Raw genomic sequence first — 9,688 nt, 5'->3', positions numbered from 1 at the left:
TGGAATATCTCATTTAAGTTGCATTCTTTCTTTTCCATCAGATAGATGATGTGTACAACTGATGGAAAAATGTTAAAGCATGCTGCTTTGCCTTATAACAGAGTTGGTTTTTTTTTTTTTTTTTTTTTTTTACAGGAAATTGTAATTAAATGATGTTTCTGAAAATGTCATACACTGAAAAACCTTTAATAAAACCAGCTACAAAGGGACACTGATCAAAGTGCAACGCACCCGTCATATCCCCCATTTTTATTTGCAGTCTGCATCTCAGTCCAAAAGCAGTAGAATTTTCCCATTTATATTTAGAATATATTCTAGTGAAAACTGGCTTTTATGTCCCTGCAGTATTTTCCACTTAATGTTAATGCACTGTACTGGCCTGCTAAATTCTGAAGGTGAAAGTGGCTCAAAATAAAAGTGAAAGTGACCAACATATTTTTCATCATTCACTCAGTGGAAAAGATTAGGCATATACATAGTCTATATGTTCACAAGTACATCATTTTACTTATCTCATTGTTAGCGGTCTAACTCCGGGGTGTCAAAGATAGAGCCCATGGGCCACATCTGGCCCATGAAGGTGTATCATCCTGGTACTGCCTGTGGCTCTCAGAGGGACATACAGGCAGCATACGGGGTGGGACAGATGGTTCTGTGTTCTGCATATGGTGTGTGCTCCCACTTGCATATATCGAGTGGCCATAGCATGCAGCACAGCTCTGGAGCACTGGAGTAACTTCCTGCTGATCTGGGGTCATACTGCATATCATGGCTGCTTTCAGGCTGTGCAGCACAGCCCCACAGTGGTGGCAACTCTGGGGCTGTGTAGCCCAGAGGCTTCCCACCCACTGCCTGATCCAGGACACACAGCATCCAGAATGCAGGCTGGTTCATGGACCAGATGAGCCTGACATCCCTGATCTAACTAAATAGATACCTTTTAACAGAAAGGTTAATATAATATATATGCAAGGAGGTGCTAAGCCTCCAGGGACTGAAGCCCAGCTGCAGGTAGTTAGCAGCTAATAGTTTGCCTAGCCTAGAGGCAGGGAGCCAGCTGCAAGTGAAGACTCGTGAATAGGGATGGAGCTACAAAGAAGGTTAAAAAAAATCCTAGAGCAGAGTACAAGAGAGGAGAAAAGCAAAAAGCCTGGATTACCCCTTTCTAAGTCTGGAGAAAGACCACAGACTTTAGGTTTATTTGTTATTTGCACACTTGCTTTTGGTTTGCATTTGTGTCAAAGGCTGGGTATTTTGAGTGACCAACTATAGCTCATTCTGCAGAAACAGATGACCCCTCTGGTGCTTAGGACCCAGTCCATGTGGAATGGTGAGATTTGTGCTGGTTTTGTTCTGCCCATAACTTGTATGAACGTGTAACAGATAGTTCTGCGAGTTGGTCTTGTGGCATTGAACAGGTTGGTTGCTAGTTCCAGAATCTTTCCCCAACACCACTAGTCAGCTTCTTTCTACTATCTGCTCTGGGACAGGATGATAGTTCTCTAATGACCAAAACCAAAAGAACATATTTGAAAATAAATTAATGCATCTAACAGTATTATTTAAAAATGTAGAAAGTAGCAAATTCTTGAAGTAAAGCATCATGAAGGCAATTGAAATTATTCTGCATACAACTGGAACACTTGTTTAGATTTCTTTCTTTCAGTCTCCAAAACAAAATTCTATTCAAAATCTTTGCTTGGCAACTATATTCATCTGGCCAGCTGGGGCTGAGGCTTGAGTTTTCAATGCTCAGAATATGAATCTGCATCCTGCAGCTGACTCCATTTTTAATGTGGAAGGAGCTTGATTATGCTCTGAATACATCCCTAACAATCCATATGTGGAATCTTATTCAAAATTAAGATGCATTTTGAAAAGGGAATTAATTATGGGCTAAAAGCAGGAGAACCCCCTACTATTTAGCTGTTTATATGATCTGGTAAGCCTCTAATTGCTTGGGATGAAGTTGTCTTTGGTGTCATATAACTGTGCTTTAGCCTCTACGTGAGCTTGCAGACAGCAGAATATCCCTGCAGGGTGTATGGGCTGCGTACTAATCAGAAGTGTCTCTTTCACCTTGCACTTCATTTACCCAGATGTATAGCTCTAGTGATCCCAACTCCAAGCATTCAGAGATCATTTGTTTCTCAGAATTAAGGAACTGACTTAAAATCATGTCTCCTAACAATATCTTTGTTTTACTTTTCAAATTTGTTTGCTGGCTTCTGAGCCTTTGTATTTACTCAGGTCTTGTTATCCAGTTTTTCTCCACAGCCATTAAAGCTTTAAAAAAAAGAAAGGCTCCCAGCTTCATGAACTGGGACTTAAAGAGAAGCATGATGGAATATGAGATTAATAATAAATCATGAAAGAATATTATGTCAAAGGTGTTTTCCTGTGGCAAAGCCAAATGAGAAATTTTAAATTAAATTAATAGTGGCATCATTAAAAGGGTAGGCACTTGATGATGCAGCAAAAAATCTCTATGCTTTAAAGGGGGAAATAGGAAAGGTTACTTACATTTTAATGGGTCCCTGAAAATTAAAAGCAAACCTACTGCAGGCTTGTTCATCATTTGAAGAAATGTAAGGCAAGAGGGTAATCTGCTTTATTCACTCTGCTGTGCAATTAAATCTTGTTCGTTTAGCATTTTGGGAAATATTTAACTTGTTAGTTGGTTATCTCTGACTGACTGAAGATGTTCTTCCCTTGAAGATGCTCTTTGCCTAGCTTAGCTAGTAATGGGGAATTATGATCTAAAATAATTGTTTGTCCCCAGCAGAACGGGATGTGGGGAAGAATCATTATCTCAAGCCATAAAATGAAAGTACTCAATAGGTTCAGCCTAAATCAGATTTCTCATTTAAGTGAGGACTTATGTAATGCAGAGGGAGTGGATCATCTTGTGGAAAAACAGATGTACCATATCACAACTTTTTATTGACAAAATAATCAAGGCTGTGCACTCTCAGGACAACATAAGGGAAGAGGCAGGGCTTCTCCCAAAGAGGAATGATCAGCAATGTTGGTATGATGAAGTCTACACAATGTTTCATGACTATTTAGTGAAGAGGCTTCTGCAACTCTTTGTTTATAGAAGCAGCTTTCCTGTTGTGTTCAACCAACTTACCATATGCACCTCTTTAGGTGCTTATAACGGCCTCTAGGAGGCAGTAACACAGTCTCAACTTTGTGTTATCTACAGCCATTGTTTATAGTCCCTTTCTTCCATCGTGGAGCTTCCTCTATACAGTGCTCCTATACCTGTGTGGGGCTGCCAAGGACAGGTCTCCACTGTCTTTTCCCTTCCAGCTGCCAAAGTTTTCATTCTGCTCCAGAGCCCAGGAGCTAAGTCTTGCTGTCATTCACCTACCTACTGCCAATCTGTCTTTAGCCGCACTTTTTGTGCCTCTTCAGAGCCCAGGAGGTTAGCACTGCCACTGCTGCTGCTTGGTCTCTTTTCTCCACTCTTGAATTGAGGGGTGGAGGGAGTGGGAGAGGGAGGTGAATGGCAGCAGTGCTCAACTTGTGGGATCTGGAGCTACAAAAATGCTGTAGCTCTAGGCACAGCCTGTGCTGATGTGCCAGTGAGCTCAGAGCTTTCATGCAGTTCTGGGTCCCAGGAGCTGAGCTCTGCTACCACTGATACTCATCCTCTCTTTCTTTTTTTTTTTTTTTTTATCCTGCTGATTGAATTCAGCCTGGGAGAAGGAAGGGAAAGTGAATGGTGTGCTCAGGTCTTGGGCTTCTGGGGTCACATGAAAGCTCTGAGCTTACCATCATTTCAATGCAGGTGAACACTGTTGCTGCTCATAATCTCAAATCAGTGACAAAGGCAGGGGGAAAAGGGGAGGAGCAGCAGGTGTGTTCACCTGTGTTGACATGCTGGTGAGGGGCCGTTCACACTGGCTTTGTGAATTGCATCTGGCCACAGATTGCATGCCACTTAACTAGAAATATCAACATAAAAACAAAAGTCCTCAGAACAGAAATCTGGATAAGGGTGATCCTTTGTGAGCTGGACCCATGTCTGTCCTGCCTTGTATGGGAGAGACTGCTGGTGGTGGTGATCAATGCCTCCCTCTGGGAGGGCAGGATGCTTGAAATTCTTATGTCTGCAATTGTCTAGCCCCAACTCAAGAAATTATTGCTTGACCCCAGCTCCCCAGTTAGTTATTACCCTGTCTTCAATCTTGCTTTTTTGGGGGAAGGTAGTTATCTGGCAGCTTCAGGTGTATCTAGATGCCATCTGATTCCAGGACCCATGCCAGTCAGACTTTTGAACTTAATATAGGACAAGGACTGTGCTTATGGCCTTGACTGATGATTGTTGCTGGAGATTGACAGGGAAAACTGTGCCTGCTGACATTATTACATTTTTTCAGCAGCTCTTGATGCACAGAAACCAATTGACCATCTAGTTGACCACGAGATACCGATAAAGCATGCATGATGCGGTGGGTATTCATGGCACCACTCAAAATTGGTTATATTCTTTTGTAGTGGGGAAGTGTCAGATGGTAGTGCCGAGTGAATGCTTAACATCCCCTTGTGACCTTTTCTGTGGGGTTCTCCAAGGCTCCATCTTCTTGTCCATCTCCCCACTCAATGTGTGGATGAGACCTCTGTGCAAGACTGTACAGAGATTTAAAGTGGGGTGCATTGATGTGCTGATGACACCCAACTGTACATCTTTTCCTCCAACCAAAGCCCCACAGTACTTTCACTTTCTCAGTGCCCAGCTGCAGGGGATGGGATGCAGGTGAGCCAATTGAAACTAAATCTAGGCAAGATGGAGACGTTGGTGGGCAGACTGCTTGACATGGGGCGGGGGCAGGAATTGGATTTAGCCTCCCTTGTCACTCAAGCTTTCATTCTTGGAGTGCTCCTGGACCTTCTGCGCCTGAATTGCCAACTCTATCTGATGAAAAGGTTGTGGTCCTTTCTTTCAGATTCAGATCTGGAGACTGATAAACACCATAGATTCTGAGTGGATGTTACCTCCAAAGCAACCTTCAAAGCATCTTCAAGGATGTGTTTAATTCCTGTGATGCATCTGACTGTGCAAGAAATTGCCATTCATGAAATGTTGGGTTTGCCAAGTACCTGAGCATCACTGTTGCTATTGCCTGTCCAAAATAAATGTAAATTCTAACAGCTGCATAATGAAGTCAGTCCTCAATGTTCTCCAACTTGCTTTCCTATAAACATGCTAAATTGTGTCATTTATAAAAGAAAAAAGCCCCAGATCAAACCCTGCCCCCCCACCTCCTGTCCCCCACCCCCAAACTTTAACCAAGTAGATTTTCTGCCTTTAGAAGGAAAAAACCCTATCTAACAAGCCCTAGGATTCAAAAATAGCTATTTCCCCCCAATGAGTCTATATTTCTTTCTGTTCTAGTAATTAATATTTTCCCCTGCAAATTACTATGTAGGATGAGATCAATGTAGAGTGTAAATCAATGTAGCTCAAGCAACTTCAGCAGACTGTGCCTGTTAAGTCAATTGATGTTTTGCCCTGTACTACTTGAAACGTGAATGCCATCTTAAAATGGTCATTGCCTAGATTCACCTGTACTTCTGCACTTTTAAAATGGTTTCATCTTACAGCGCTCTTTGAAAGAGGAAAAAATAGATGCTTGTGATCCAGAATGTGTCTCTGGACAATATTTAGTGCCATGTGTGTAGACCGTGCTAAGGCTTTACTCCCACCCCTTTCTCAAAGTAATCATGTTGCACTTCTAGTAAAGTATCATAATCTTGGGCCCACAAACAAGAAACTTGTGAACTCAATGCTAGGGCTTTGTTGCCATTATGCTGACAACCTTTGATTTGCAAAGGCTGCGAAGCGCAAAAGAACTTCAGGGGGTAGAAAGGCAATAGGCTTAATAAGGAAAAAACACAGCAAAGTAATACTAACTTGGAGAGGGAGATAAAATGTAGACACCTGTGGAATATCAAATTGTACGCCAATGAAGGCAAAAGAACTAAAGGAAAAATGGAAAACACTGGGCTTAGTAGTGACTTTTTGATTTAAATGATGATGCTTATCAGTCACTTTAAGAGTGGGCAGTACTTGTAAGCCCCTTGGGGTGCCTGCTCCTGTACAGGCAGGCTTAGTCACCTTAGGAATCTGTCAGTCAGTCAGTCAAAACAATAGTCCATTGCACACATGATAGCTCTTGACCTAAACAAACAAAAGAACAAAGCAAAATGTTCAGCCTTTCTCCAAGCAGCAGTAGAGAGTCTTTTAAGCTCTAGCCCTTCCTAGAACCAAATTCCTCTGAGTTCCAGTCTGCCTCAACTCCAGTTGCCCATGCTCTCCTCTTTTGGGCTTTTCACTTCCAGCTAATTACCCCCAGCTGGGCTCCTACCCCAGGGCTGTCTCTCCCACTTAGAGGGCCAGATTGCCCTGCTATAGTACTATATAGAAGGAGCAAACTGCATTTGCTGTGCACACAGAAATTGGAAGGAAGAGCCAAAACTATATAAAGATAATTGAGCCTCTTTCTCTAGAAAGTTTCTTGAAAACAGTTGAGATAAATTGGTCCTTTAAATTTATGGAAGCTTTTTAAGGTCAGAGGAGAAAAGCTTTGCAAGAACAGCTCAAAATGTTTGACAGCACAGGGTCTTGACAACCCAATTTTGTGAGTAGGGCTGTGCATTCTGTTTGCAAATCTCATTACCTAGATGCTCTAATTTCCACCTGTCATGCTGGACATGAATGTACAAATATATATGATGCATACCAACGGGTTATAGCAGACCTAATTTATATTCCTGAATTAGTCCTCAGTGTACTTTTTTTCATGCTAATTGTAGCATCATAGAAGTTAAAGTTGCAAAAGACCATTGTGGTCATTCAGTCCATCTCTGTGCCAATGCAATATTGTTTGCTACTTTGTACACTGTGATAGACAAGGTAGACTCTCTCAGGTGCAGCTTGTGGCGAGGACAAGATCTTGGACCAGCTTCATAGCTTGTGTAAGTTCATATACCACTTTAATTTCTGATGCTTTGTTTTTAAAAGGGTTGCATCTTTTTACATTTAGGTTTAGCTAGAGCTTTGCCTATATCTGATGTCTAAACTTCTATGTCCACTCAAGAGCAAACATAGTGCTATGATTTAGCATGATATAAAACTTGCTTCTGTTTTGACCATCCAGAGAGAGGTTTCATATGAAACACAGAACAAGAGAGAGGCATTGGCCCTCTCTCCCTTGCCTGCTGTAGAGCAACCAACAGCACCCATCAGATTCCCAAAAGCAGCAGACTTTTATTGCAGGAGTTTGACTTGCTACCACTGATTCTTTGATGCTAAACTCCCAGTGGTTTGCTCTTGTCATCTTCCATGACAGCTATGGCTTATCAGCCTCAGGACAGATTTCAGAGCCTAACCAACCTGATCTTGCAACAAGAAGCCAATCCTGCCCCAATGGCAGGAACATGTCTTTCCCAGATGACTGCATGTACCCATGTGATGCCAGACAACACCTTTGGTGCATGCATGGTGGACTAATAGTCTCCTTACTAGTTCTGTCATTCCTAGAATGGAGATATACTGTGGATGTGGCAGGCTAGTAGGGGTACTCCTGTGCTAAGCCACTTACTTCACTGAGCCCAACCACCTTCCAGGCTCCTAGTGCCTCCCTTGGGGCACCTCACATCTAGCCAACCTCCTTCTTGGAGCACACCCTCTAGACTGGGGGTAGTGGCACCACCACCCAGGGTCTGGATTGATCCTGGCTCTCTGTCTCCTAGGAAACACCTGCCTGGTAGCCCTTGAGGGTATTCAATCACTTCAAGAACTTGGGGTGATTCCCTCAGTCTGAAGTACAAATAATGGTCTCCCTTAGTCAGCTGAACCAAGGAGACCCCAAGACATAATCTAGACCCGCTCCCAATATGCACACTAGGTACAAAGGAGAAATGTATTGGTTACAAGGAGTAGGTTTGCAATAGAGTACAGAGTAGAACAATATCAGAGAAATCCCATTGAGCAAACAGGGTGGCTGGGTAGCCTTTGATCACATATCTGAGTTACTGCAGGTGGAGATTCCCTCTGGAGGCAAGCAGTTAACTGATCATGAGTTTCAAGAGTTTCAGACGGTCCAGTTTTCTCTCTGAGTTTTCATCATGGCTAGTGCCCCTCCTCCTGGGCAGTCCTTAACTTATATAGACCTTATGACCTCATTTACCTGGTCCAATGGAAACCAGCACCTGTTGGCTGCCAGCCAATCAATTTGAAATACATCATTCATTGCTGGGTAGACTGGCAGGGTCTCTAGCTCCCTCCCAGTCAGGTTAACATTACTTAGAACAATAGGGAGTTTAAGCCCCTCACCCAGGTATGTGGTGCCAGTCACGTAGGCAGAGGGAGCAGGTTTCCCCTCTCCCTCAGGAATGTATCCAACTCAGGTTACCTAAAGAGATGGGATGTCTGCCCTCTGCAAGGCCCATGTTAACCAAATTGTCACAGAGCAGAGTTTTTGGGGAGAGACAGGTGGCATTCTGCCATAGTGGATACTTGCAGAGTTGCTTGTACACAGTGCCAGGAATCTGGCACTAATGTATCAGGCCAAGGAACTACTTGTTATGGCACTTCAGAAAACCCCTCTTCTGCTTAGGCTTCAATTTCTTAATTTTCTGGCTTGACACCAATGATGGTTTAGGGGATAAATCTAATGTTGTGTTTGGTAAAGTGCTATTCCACTTGCTAGTCTCCTGAGACCCAAGGGTCTCACCTCTGAATGGACAGGTTACTGCTTTGGAGTCATCCACAATGGAATGTGGATAATTATTTAAAGGGGAACAAAGTTAACACCTTGTAGTAATAGGAGTTATCCCAAATGAGCATATGCAGTCTTTGCTCTGCTACCCTCCATCCCTCCTCAGTCCTTCATGCCTGGAGTTCCATGATTGAGAAGAACTTAGGTTCCATAGATGCTCCTCATTCTTCTCCCCAGTACAACTGTAGAATGCAGCAGGATACTGTGCTGATACTATTGGCCAAAACAAAGGCTGTGGGAAGAAATTGCACAAATACCAATATAAGTGATGGGGAAACTGGTCCAAATCTGTAACACAATAGAAGTTCGGTGCACATAAACTGCTCTCAAAATGACAGAAACCAGTTTAAGATAAACTCATAGATGGATGTAGCATCATACTTAATTGATTTAGATTAAATTGGTTTACTGAACTTCTGTCCCAGATCCCCTCCAGATTCAAGTTAACTCTCAGTTCCCTACTATCCCAGGGTGCTTTGGAGGGTGGATGGGCTAGCCTTGACCCAAGCTGCCTGCTCCAGCAGAGCAGAGAGGCATGTTATAGCAAACCCTGGCTTCTGGGCTACTGCAGGCATGTTGTTGCATTTCTGGAATCAAAAGTGAAAGTCCGTTCACTTGCTTAGCAGTTCAATCTATGCAGTTTAGACTAATCGGCAAATATCAAATTGATTCGGCCTTAGGCTTTTTGACTGACTATACTTAGCCAAAGTCTCTCAAAGAACTCTACTTTCTCGCAACTATCTTCTTTATGATTTTTTTTCCTCTCCTCTTTTCCCTGTCCACCCCACCCCACCTCCAGCCCCATTTTGGAGTTTCACAAAACACTACTTTTCTCAGTTTAAAACATTGGTAATTTACATGATTGCTGCATCGCTGTGTATGTTGAATTTCCTAAG

At 42.9% G+C, this 9,688-nt stretch overlaps 1 long non-coding RNA gene across 1 annotated transcript; it reads left to right on the top strand.

Moving 5' to 3' along the window:
• Positions 1-741: 741 nt before the first annotated feature.
• On the top strand, positions 742-5,158 carry LOC149871647 (uncharacterized). Its single transcript, XR_016440547.1, has 2 exons — positions 742-4,460; positions 4,956-5,158. It is a non-coding gene; the product is annotated as an uncharacterized LOC149871647 (long non-coding RNA).
• Positions 5,159-9,688: the final 4,530 nt, after the last annotated feature.

Source organism: Crocodylus siamensis, chromosome 2 (genome assembly GCF_052110815.1).
Source record: "Crocodylus siamensis isolate JL-2025a chromosome 2, ASM5211081v1, whole genome shotgun sequence".
NCBI lineage: Eukaryota > Metazoa > Chordata > Crocodylia > Crocodylidae > Crocodylus > Crocodylus siamensis.
Note: the sequence above shows the minus strand (reverse complement) of the source record. Positions and strands in the feature narration are given on the sequence as shown.